Raw genomic sequence first — 12603 nt, forward strand, 5'->3', positions numbered from 1 at the left:
TTGCCGTGTGCTCGCGTAGTCGGTAGTAGATCTGCATTGTTGTGTTTCTTTTGTAACATCTGCTTTTGGTGCATAATTGTTGTAATTGTATCTGTGTGCTTTCCGTGTGCCGCGGAATAAATGTGCCTTATGTTGAACTGTTTTCCCGTTTCGCTTCATCTTTTCTTTAATTGAATCTCCATCTTGCTTCACGTAAAGGGTTGGTAGTGGGCTTAATACGCCCGATAATTAATCGGAACCGTCGAGGCCGACGATAACACCGCTCGGTTATCCCGATAGTATGGAACGGGTCGCTTAAGGGGCCCATGTCCGGAGTCGACCTGCGGCGAGGTGCGATCGCCCGGTCTACCCTCCGCGTGGGTACTTAGGTAGGTCGAATTTGGCGAACAACCCTATCCCACGCGGGGGGCCGATTGGCACGATCGTGGTGAGGCCGAAAGGCCCACCCGTAACTCGTTCCCGGCGTTAGTCTGAGAGGGTCATAGCAGAATTGTCCGTCCGGTGGGCGACGTGCCGCGATTCGAGTTACCTGGCCGCTCACACGCCGGCGGGCGCGAATTCGCGACAATATTACTGCCTTGAGTCTTATTTGAAGATGAAACTATGAGAACGTCAGTCCATTGTCCAGACCATGATAAACTACCATACACACATGGGAGTGTGTGTGAATCATATCATTTTCCCAAATGTCCCATAGATACACCACTTTCTCTGCTGGATAGCTCTCATGCACAAAGACCTCTGGTTCCACAAACGGATCAGTCAATGCTGTCATACCCAAACTCCATTAGCAAGCTCTTGCCAGGTCTACTGGGTTCCTGTCTACATCACTTAACAGCTCATGCTGGAACCATGCTATAACAATTAAAAAACATCCCTTGAAACTGGTAAAGATTGCAAACAAAGACAACATCAGTACGTTATTGAAGATGTCTCATCACATTTAGATCTAAAACTTCAACTCACACACATCTAAATCATGATTAGGCTTTTGTTGACTTCTCTCATATGAGCTAGATTTAAGAATGCACACATGGTATGTTTGCTTGTTGAGGACATATACATTTTCTCCTCACTTAACGTCATCGTTGCATTCTCCAAAAATGCCACCTTAAGCGAAACAAGGATAATTGAATCACATTTTCTCATAATAATTAATGTATGAACTGGTGTTAGGTTCTTTTGAACATTTCAAATCAGAAAAACTGTACATATATGTGTAGTACATTCCCAAATGAAATAACATTTTTAAATTAAATATATTTCTAAATATAACATAAACATAAATTTAAAAAGATAACACTCACCAGTGAAGGGTATGGAGGTTGTTTGTATCAGTGGGGTGGAGGGGTGAGTGGTGGAGATAATGGGACAGCCCAAGCGATCTCCCGATATCAACTGCTCGTTCTCCTGCATCAAAACACTTTAAAACCTCTCATTTATTTTCACACTATTCAGCCTTGAAATATATTTTCACACTAATCAGGCTTGTAAAGTCAGGCTAAAACCAAAATTACGCACAAAAGCCTTCATATATTACACAAGTTGTTCATCCTTTCATTTGGGCGGGGGATAGACAATAGACTGCTGCAACAGGGATTGACATCCATGAAACAAAAATATGCCTAATGCTTATGATGAGCGACCCTTTTGTATTTTCACAGTCATCAGCCTTGAAAACTCGGGCTAAAACCAAAATTACGCACAAAAATCCTCATTGATGACAAAAATTGCTCACCCCTTTATGTGGCAGTGTTTTGGCCACAGACAGCTGTCATGATCACTCCAGAAAAATAATAAAAAATAACCTGGGTTAAATACATGAAGTAAAAACATGCCAACTGCTTATATGCATATACATATAACACTTAGTGGTTATATAGCTCAGATAATTACAATGGCACTGAGTCATGGGCTGACACCAAAGGCCTGATTGCCTAAACACCTTCCCAAAATGGAAGACATGTGATTTTTTTTCAGGTTACAATTGTGGGTGTTCATGAGCCAGCTATCCAAGCATTGGGTACGGAATGGACATACATCCCCATATATGCCATAGCTCCATTATAGTGTGATTGTTTACTTACTACAAAATTCACTAGTATCACTTATTGATTATTTTGGACTCATCTTTATGAGGGATTGAATCACGCTTCAAACAACATCAAAATGGCGTGATACAACTGTTCGGTGCCTACATACGCCACTGTGTCTTCGCAATACAAAGTGGTTCACTATGGCCCACTGGAAAATTACGTAATAGCGAACATCGCGATGTTAAAAGGATATAAGTTCCCTATTGTATCAGGGACGTTATGATGAAACAATGTTAACCGAATCAATGTTAAGTGAGGAATTACTGGAGTCTCATTAAAATGTCAATGCATCTTTCAGACATTAAAAATAACATTTGCTTCAGGGTTACACTTTCCGAATGAAGACATAGTACAGGGTTCTACCCTGTAAACTCAGCTTTGTTTTTGAACAGCATGACAATATAATATATAAAGCTCTTTCTTACCACTGACTCACTGATATAAACCCACTGTTCCTTTAAGGTGGGGAAGAAAGCTGAAATTTTGCATCCTGATGTAACTCAAAGCCAATATCCCCAAAAACAAAACAAAACACAAAACAATGGGAAAATTTCCGAAAACAAAAAATCTCCACAAATAAATGTCTGCTGGTACAGACTCAATTTGCTCACTTTGAGTGACATGACCCAAGAGATTGGCCAAAGAAATGGAATGCTTTGCAGAATATTGCCACGCCAACGTTTACTATATTCAGCTGCAAACATCAATTTTTTTTATTTTGATTGAAGCAGTGGCATGGAAGGTTGTGCAGTTGTTATTTTTATTACTTAAGTTAATTATTTACTATTTACAAATAACTATCATTATTTACTTAAGTTATTTAGTTGCTTCCAGAAGAGAACCACAATCCACTTCATGAAATATATAAAGATCTTTCACAATCCACCTCATCTATTATATAAAGCTTATATTTATTATGTATACATGTCGGATGTACTGGAATCGTTGCTTGCAGTATGCAAGCATGCCTCGCTGGTGTACAGTATAGTATGTATACATGCACACTCACGTTCATATAGAAACTGCTATAATTCAACAGCAATTGTCTCTTTTTGTAGGGTGTAGTATTAGTTTTGGAGGAAGCGGCCCATGTTTACTACACAGGAACAGTCGCCCTTCCGTCTCTGTGGTGTTTGGTGTTGGACTCATAATTAGAGACTCCCAGAAATTCACGTGGATGGGCAAAACCCCAAACACCATAATCACGATAAACAAAAGGACTCGGCTTACAGGGCATTGGCATCTACAGGCCGCGGAATACGGTTTCAAAGGCATGCAAAGCCCTGATTAAAAGGCACAAAGCAAGAGAGTCTTTCTCCTTTTCCCATTATCCAGGTATTACCTGCAGTCCATCTCTTAAAAGACAACAGTAATACATCAGAATGTTCTAAAACTGTGCTTTAAAACAATGTAATTATACAATTTCACCTTTGGTTGTGAAGAGAAAATGAAGGTAAATTCTAAAATTACACGAGTAATGCATTTATTTCAAATATAAGCTGCAATATTTATGATTGGACGTCTATTTTTCTGCCTGCATTGGAAGTCGACTTAAGGTTCTTTTCCCAAATATTTCAGGAACCTTCACAATAACTTAAACCACGTGGGTCTATTGATACTTGGACTGCATTTGCATTCTGGATAATATATGACGAGCAGGGATAAAAGGAAGAAACATATCTTCCTGCAGGTTCACCCAATGGAAATGAAGGCTTTTTTTTAGTATGAAAAGACCCACAAGACTTTCTTATTTTCAGGTTGATTTGATTGTTGATAATGGTCAGATGGGGACAATGATCTTGTCAAAAGATAGAGCCACTTTCCAAATTGTTTAGCAAAGTCTTTTTTTGGGGGGGGGGGGCGGGGGGGTTAAAGGTCAAGGCGATACTCTTCATAGGTTAAGTTATAAAGAATTCACCAAACCAGCGAAGGTAAGGAACAATGTAACACGATATCCTCTGTTCATTTTCATAAAGCCGCGCAGAAGTTGGGTTTATTTATTTATTTACTTATTTTTAAGGAATCCACAGTTAACACACTACTTTTGCTATTTTGTTGCTCCAGCTTGATGATATGCAGAACGCGATTGTTGTCTGGAATGAACATCGGTTGTGAGGGCTATTAGAGAGCAAGTGACACGTAATATGGCAAACACATGATGACAGCGGTAATACATTGCGACACGTGAGATGTCCCTTAACAAACGAACACAAAATGACAACATTAAATGATCTAACGAGAAAATATGTTTGGAATGGCAACAAACGGTGTTTGGCTGAGTTATACGATTTACGACATTTCATTTTCCCATTCCCAATTACATTTTGGGGAAAACACTCGTTGGGATTTCACAAACATTTATGGAAAACATGTTTCCTTAAAGAGGGCTCATTTGAATTCTACATGATTTCTGATTCCATGACATGCTGATGATGGGTATGAGATGATTTTAGGTGAGGGTGTTCTAAAGTAATTGAAACGAGATGCTCATGATAGTCCAAGAAACGCCGCCTTTTTGTTTTGAATTAGTTTCAATACAGAGCTGTCAGGGTGGCAGGATAACTGAGAAGTTTGCACACTCACCTCTGAGTTGTCGAGAATGGGTTTGAATCCAGACCCATCTATAAACAGCCACGCTGGAATTTTTCAGAAGGGCGATTGATCAATGTGAGCACCGTCCATTGGATGGACGTTAAACTGGGTGTCCTGTGTATATCGGCAAGCATCTCTGTTCAAAGTTTACTTCCAGTTCGGGGATATTTCCACGTGCTTATCAAAATCTGCCGGTGCTGTTTCCACCTCATCAAAGTTAAGTTTTCCGAACCGGATTCATAGTCCATCCATCCATCCATTGGGACCACACTCTGTGCAGAGCGTTGCTGCTGCCGAAGCAGTCTCCTTTGCAATTGGGCACAATCCTGGATGGGTCGCCACTCCGACACAGGATACCAGCATGCTGGCACTCATTTGGCCGATCTCGGAACAATGACAGGGAGAGTTAACCCCACCTGGTATTAATTCAATAGCAAAGTGGGATTTGAACTCAGGATCCTTGGATCCCAAGCCACTCCTTAACCATTATGCCAACACCGGGTGGATTCTTTGTGTTTGTCTGGTGTATCTTTGTCCCATTAATGCTGTTATATCCCGTCCAATTTTCCATATTAAATCGTACCTTGCTTGTGCTGTATTTGTCGAATTCATTTTGTATTGGTCAAGGCCTACTTTAGCCGCTCTTTGGAGAGCAACTGTGAAAATTCCGTGTCTCTTTTGTCTCCATATTCCTCGTTTTACTTATTTATTCCAAAATATTTTACTTTTTCGATCTCAACATTATCCTATTTCCCCCTCCCCTCCTCGCTTCAAAAAATAAAAACAAACAAAACAAGAAAAATAGCAGAGATTGCAGACCCTCGCCAGGACTTCTTTTGAATGGTGTACTTTATAGGTTTGAGGGTAAATCCAATATGGCTGCCAAACCACGTGACCCATGATATCATATGTGTGAACCTTTTGTTCCTCATGGACAAGCGGTCATTCGTGCAAAATTTCACCACGATTTGTTCAGCCGCTTCAGAGAAGAAGATTTTTGAAGGTTTTTTATATATTTTTTAAACATTATGGCTGCCGAATCAGGTGACCAATGACGTCATGAATTTTTTTTCTGTGGACCATTTTATCCCTACTGTATATGACCCTCAAAATTTTTCATACTGATCGAATGTGGCGTTCTGCAAATGCAATTATGACATCATAACGGGGGGACCTATGACATCATTTTAAAAATCACTCGTTCCGCATGAGGAGTACTTGCTATGTGCTAAGTTTCAATTTTTTTCCTTGGTACGGTTTCAGAGATACAGAGGTCCAAAGTTTTTCAGTTTTTCCAATATGGCTGACACACCACATGACCTATGACATCATAATTATCATGACAACATTCTATGCGAGTCGTCACACCAATGATGAAAATGTTGTCTCAATCCGCCAAGTGGTTGCAGGGAAAAACACAAAAGTTCTGTGCAGACAAACAAACCCAAATGCAATATCCTCTCCTCTGGCGAGGGTAAATATAGGACCACTAGACCTGTAGCTTATTTGGGTCCTGGCCTAATGTTGTAACTCAAATTTGGTAGCATTCTGACTGGTGGATCTGAAGAGGAAGATTTTTGAAGGAATTTCGCAATTTTCCCAAAAATTGACGGTCCAGCATTTTTTTTCCACCCTTTTCTCAATAATCTCCAAACTGAATCTTTATTAAATATAACTGCTTCTTCCTTTTTCCTATAAAAGCATTTAAAAAAACATTTTAAAAAGCTTCACTTCCCTGACTTCTCCATTTGAAGTACCCCACATGTTCATATTCTTCACCACATTCTGTTCTCTTCTTCTTCTTCTTCAAAAGATTATTTTCCAAAACTGTCCGTCAGATAAATGCTTGGTCCACCAACTTTCTTCCCACATATACAGCACCTCCTTTCTCCGTGCCTTCAACAATAATTCTGACCTCACATCCCATGATCTTTTTCTCTGTTTGTCTAATTTGAGAATTTGGAATCAGCATCCCTCCACTTCATGTCATGCCCCCTCTCTGCCCCTCCCTCCTACCACCCCTTAACTACATGTCTCCCCTTTCAGCATCCCTCCTCACCCACCCCCTCAATGTTTAATAATCACTCCACCAACTTAAACCTTCCCCCTCACCCCACCCCCAAAAAGCCTCCCTCTCACCCTGCCCTTGCAAAGCCACCCCCCCCCATCCTGCACCCTCCCAAAGCCTCTTCTCCTGTCCCTGTGTGATCCTCAAACATCCAAGGTCTCGAATCTGACAGATCTCTCAATCCAGGCTGCTGCCGATAAACTGGACATCACCTGTTTAACAGAATCCTTCCTCCCACAGGGCGTCCCCGACTCCTTAGTGTCTCGCCCTGGTCATCATCTCCTCTGGTTTGATCGACCTAAACCCCATCCTTAACCACTCATCCTAACTCTCTCTTCCTCATATGTGGTGATTTCTATCGTCACCATGCAAATTGGCTGGGTGTTGTTACCTCTCTCACCAACCATGGCACTTCTGCAAAGGACTTCTGTGACTCCATGGCACCGACTCAATATGTCAACTTTCTCACCCAGATTTCTATCAATGGAAAATCCTCCCTTCTGGATTTGGTAATGACAAACTTCCCCAGCAATGTATCTTGCTCTTCTTCTGCCCCAATCGATTCATCCAATCATGTGCTTGTTGAGGTCAACCTCTCTCTGGCCATTCTCAGAGAACAGCCTCAACACCGGCAAGTCTGGCAGTTCAGTCAAGCAAACTGGCTAGGACTGTAAACAGCCATCGCACTTCAGGACTAATCTCCTACATCTCTTTTTTTTGTATCCAAAGTCGAGGCCAGTGGAAGACCCAGCACACAGAACTGATCACGACACAACATAACAAAAGGGACAGCAGAAAGGGAAGGGCGAAATACCAACAGCAGAGCCAAGGGAAAAATAGATTGAGGACAAACAAGGGACTTGGGTAATGATGAGGGGTAGGGGTGAACGCAAGGGGTAGACAAAATGTATACAGAAGCAAAATTTGGTTGCGGGAGGACATGGAAAGTGGTTTAACAGGTGTAAAAAAAATCCTGGTTTTGGATGTGGGATGATCTAAGATGGTGGTGAACAGCTGTCTTGAAGACCTGGAGGAAAGAATGAGATTGAAGAGAATATGGAAGTTGGTTCCACAGGTGAGGAAAAGAGGAAGAAATGAGTGGAGGTAAGCAGTGACTGAATTTTAGGAGTTTCATGCGAAGGGGGTTGCTGGTGGAACGCGTGCATCCTGCATTTACCTTGGGGGGTGGGGGGTGGGGGGGACAAAGCATGGAGAAGGCAGAGGGTGCAAGACCAGAAAGGAGGTGGAAGAAGACAGAGAGACCATCGACCTGTCAGTGATGGCAAAGTGATAGACCTATAGACTCGGCTTCATCGTGTGAGATTCCAATGATCTTGAAGGCCTTAGTTCCCATGGTGTCAAGCTGAGCAACGTATGAGGTTGCCCTATCCTGCCATCCTGCTCCAAGGATGCCTCATCCTGCTCACCCGGAGTCTGTACATCCAACAGCTTTGTGCCAGCTGCAAGTCTTTGCCTACTCCCATTGTTTCATGTTACTCCATAACTTATTAGGGGGTTAGACTTTCGTGTTTTTTTTTTTTTTTTTGTATACCTTGTCGAGCGAGGCTCGTATGAGAGCGAACACACAACGCACAGCAAGGGGGCATGAGACTAGAGGGGAGGGAGTTGGAGGGACAAAACAGTGGGGAACAGACACATTAGGAGATCTGTGGAAGGGAGAGGGATGGGACGGGGACCATGGGGAAGAGAAGATGGACATTGCAGGGACTTTCAGGAAGGAAAGCAGGGGAATTGAAGGAAGTGGGCTTGGGTGGATTATGGGGGGTAGAAAAGATCGAGGATTTGGATGGGGGATGATAAGAGGTGGTGGTCATTTCCAGTCATTGTGCATCGTGCATGTGTCTCAATACTCATTGACCTTTGAGCACCTGGTCTGTTCCGATTATGTATTTGTGTCTTGTCTTTCCCCCTCCCATGTACCTTTAATAAACCATTTTAATTGTAAAGAAAACGTTTTCACGTTTTCCTGCCTTCCTGCACGAACACCACCAGTTTCGGATACGTTGGGTGAACCTTGGGGAATCCTAGCAATTTTAAACGCAGAAACTATAAATACCGTTTCGGGATCCATGGAGGCATTTATAACACCTCCGGCTCAGAAAGACCATGTTAACGGACCCCTCTGACTTGACAATAGATTACAATTTGGAAGAAAATATATAAATGTTTTTGGGTTTTTCTCCCCTCATTAAACTTTTACTTAGACTTTTTGTCGACATCTTAGACCCCTAAGATCCTCTTCGAGGCTTTCGAGCCCCCAAGACCCCAAGATTCCTTTGATGTTTACTCATTTTAGATGTTTTAAGACCCATAAGACCCATTCAAACCTTTAAGACCCTTTCAACACTTTGAGAACATTTGACCTTTACAGCTTTTCAGACCTTTAGTAGAGCCTTCCATTTATTTGCCACACAAAACAAGTCCTGGCAAGTCTGCAATCTCTGATTGCTCTTTCTTGTTAACTTGGGGTTTAATAAATCATGCCAATGATCATGTAAAATAATGACAGTAAAATTATCAATGCAACCTTAGGTTAGTATTGGGAAAGTCGTTACAGGGTCAATATTACCCCATATCTCCTAGAGTAATTACCTCTGCCACCGAAGATGGGCAGAGGTTATGTTTTCATCCCTGTTTGTTTGTTAGTCTGTGAACAGGATATCTCAAAAAGTTGTGGACGGATTCAGACAAAATTCGGTGCAGAGGTTGGGTGTGCGACAAGGACGAAATAATCACATTTTCTTGAAGATGCGGATCCGGATACGAGAATGTTTTGAAATGATTCTTCATCATTGAGAGATAGGGCCAAAAACTATACATAGCAAAATATCTCAAAAAGTTATGGACGGATTCGGACGAAACAGCGGATAATTTGGGTGTGTGACAATGACAAATCAATTCGACTTTGGTGAAGATCCGGATCCAGATACGAGAATTTTATTTTTTATTTTTAAGCGATTCTTCACCATTGAGAGATCTCGGGCCACAAACGATATATATGTTAGATATTTCAAAAAGTTGTGGACGAGTTATGACAAAACTAGGTGGACGAGTTGGTTAGGTGATAAGAACAAGTCGATTCGATTTTGGTCCAGGTCTGGATCCCGATACAGCCAAGTATCAGTAGATGATCATTGCCATTCACAACACACAGAGTGTGGTGTAGCCACCAGGCACCATCTTGGTTAGCACTAGATGCTGGGCGATGGCGATTCCGTCATGCTTTTACGAGTACAGTAATTTAGAACGAGAAACAATCGAGTGTTTTTTCACCTTTTGTGCGATAGTTTTACAATAGTAAACTTATCACAATAACTATAACACTTTCCTTTTCACAATAAAGTTCAACAACGAATATTGTTCATTTGGGAGCGTGAAGAACATGGGACGTTTTAATGAAACTTATGAAGGTCAAGTCTTCCCGTTTATTTCACAATGGCTTTTTGGGGTCAAAACTGGAGACATGAATTTACCTGTCGTTTTTGTAATCCCATACCAAAATGATGCAAACCAAATTGATAAAATGTAACCAAGTATATTTTGTGTGCCCAAATAGTTGGCAGAGTGAGTGGCCAAGAGAATGTACATGTGTGCTGCAGGCAGAGTGATTCATCAATATGAGTGCCATCCCTCAGCTGGACATTAAACTGGATGTTCTGGCTTACACTCGCCTCTCAACTGTCAAGCTATCGCCGGCACCAGCCTGTTTGTTAAAGACTTGGGTCAAACTTCCCTTGGCCGACCCGACGAGAAAGAGGGATTAATGGTGCCCATTAACATAAATACAGTAGTTCATATTCCCCCGTTCACTCCCCCATCAATAGATAACTGTTATAAACCAATTTCCGACCTACGAACAAATTGACTTATGAATAGGGTTTATGTGATGAAGGCCAAATTAAAAGCTATGATACTACAGTGAAACATCTTTCCACAACCCTCCCATAACCAATTGGATCAGTTTATTGCTGCACAAAATGGCATTTTAACATTTATATGGCTTTTTCAATCTGGGACGTGTTAAAAACGAGCTCAATCTACAGTGCAAGTCAGCCAAGTAGTGCTAACCAAAATGGCGCCGGTCATATGACCTCGAGCTCAGAGCTACACATTTGAGGGGTTATAAGCATTTCATTTATTTTCAGTTCAGTGGATACAAAACGGAAACTGTTGAGCCTGGCGGAGGTATGCACTCTACTGAGTGCCATTCTAGTTTCCTCATGTGTTGTTCGTCGATCAAGAAAGTGCCTCACCTATGACGTCACAAACACCTCACGCTGATCGAATTATTTCAAAGATCGAATTTATCTTCTCGTGTTAATATTTCACATGGACTAAGGCTCAAGGAAGAAATGACACACACACACACACACACACACACACACACACACACACACACACACACACACACACACACACACACACACACACACACACACACAACACAAAAAGGTGCTAGTGACGCTATATTGTTGCATTGCTTTTCTCTCCACAGTCAGCAAACAAACAGAAACAGGGGAAAACAAAGGGAAATCTCCCCCTCTCTCACTGCTCCTTTTTCCCCAATCCCCACACCCCCTCCCTCCCCAACCATGGCAGACCAACCCACGGGATTTATTTGATTGGAATGATGAGTTGTTAAATTTCATGTGTTATTACCCATTAGCACGAATGTACACAATCGGTATTAGTAGTAATGACATTGTAAAATCGGATCTGTTCTGATTAAGGGACATCTGGCATCAAATGTTGGGTTTCTCAAATTGACGTCGGCTGTTTTTTGAATACAATACCATCATGTTTACAGTTTCGAGTCGAGTACTTTAGTGAAATATTTCAGACTTGTGATCTTACTTTCATTTGCAGAATTTTGGGGTGAACACAGAAAGTATCTCATCATGTCTGTATCCTCAGCGTGTCGTGAACACGATCAAAGAACATCCAGCAAGAAAGAGGAAATCCTTAAGAGTGCGTCTATTACACCAAGAAACAACAACGGAGAAAGGAATGTATGTCGAGGGAATGAGGCCGAAATGCAAAATATCATGAGAATCCCATTATAAAGAACACACATTTAGGAAATCTCAAAGCAATAACGAAAATATTTTGTGGAATCAAATCAGTTTAAAAAAAAAAAAACTCTTGCTGCATAATAAAACAAAAGTGCCTTTTATGTCCAGCAAATGGCATGATGCACGTTGTCGAGCAATTTCAATGTGATATGAGGCAAGTAAACGCAAGTTTGGAATATCCAATGTGCTCATTTATTCTCAGCTCACAGGAAAGCTGTGGAGGGATATTTGCTTATTGTCTACCAATGTCCTTATAACTCGCATTAAAGTGCAGTGATGACGACTCACGTTTATGTCCTGAATGTACAAAAGCTGCACGATGAGTCTTATATTCATGGAAATGAACTAGTAAAATACCATCATCCGATCCTAATGCCACGACCTCTCTGGACCTCGGAATACAACTCATCCAAACTCAATTTAAAGTACGGTAAATTACATTAAAATAACTATTCTCTGATAATTATTTGCGAGATTGTTCATGGATGGTGTGCGTTGCGATTGTGAATTTCGCATTTTTTCAAAATAAAGCTCTTTAAGTTGTCTGCCAATCAGAGAAAGCTACTTTTCTACAAAGAATGAAGTTTCTGGGATTGCCATTGTCACAACGAACCGCCTTGGTGGTGCAGCCGCCATACTAAAGGCTGACATTAATTATCCACGAGAAGTCATCTGGGCAGTATTGAGGGGGGGGGGGGGATGGACATCCAGACATACATAAGATTGGAAATTTGAATGCAAGTAACAGCTTATT

General features: G+C 41.4%; 2 long non-coding RNA genes across 2 annotated transcripts in view; one reads left to right on the plus strand and one right to left on the minus strand.

Moving 5' to 3' along the window:
* The window catches only part of LOC147028378 (uncharacterized), a 63548-nt gene extending 56870 nt beyond the window's left edge, over positions 1-6678 (minus strand). Inside the window, exon 1 of the long non-coding RNA XR_015057551.1 lies at positions 1308-6678. This is a non-coding gene — a long non-coding RNA (uncharacterized LOC147028378). The remainder of the gene's footprint in view (positions 1-1307) is intronic.
* LOC147028380 (uncharacterized) overlaps positions 1-12269 on the plus strand; it is a 28082-nt gene extending 15813 nt beyond the window's left edge. The window contains exon 3 of the long non-coding RNA XR_015057550.1: positions 11644-12269. This is a non-coding gene — a long non-coding RNA (uncharacterized LOC147028380). The remainder of the gene's footprint in view (positions 1-11643) is intronic.
* The last annotated feature ends 334 nt before the right edge of the window (positions 12270-12603 follow it).

This window comes from Eptatretus burgeri, chromosome 4 (genome assembly GCF_056783735.1).
Source record: "Eptatretus burgeri isolate ZD-2024b chromosome 4, Ebu_testis_v1, whole genome shotgun sequence".
Taxonomy (NCBI): Eukaryota; Metazoa; Chordata; class Myxini; order Myxiniformes; family Myxinidae; genus Eptatretus; species Eptatretus burgeri.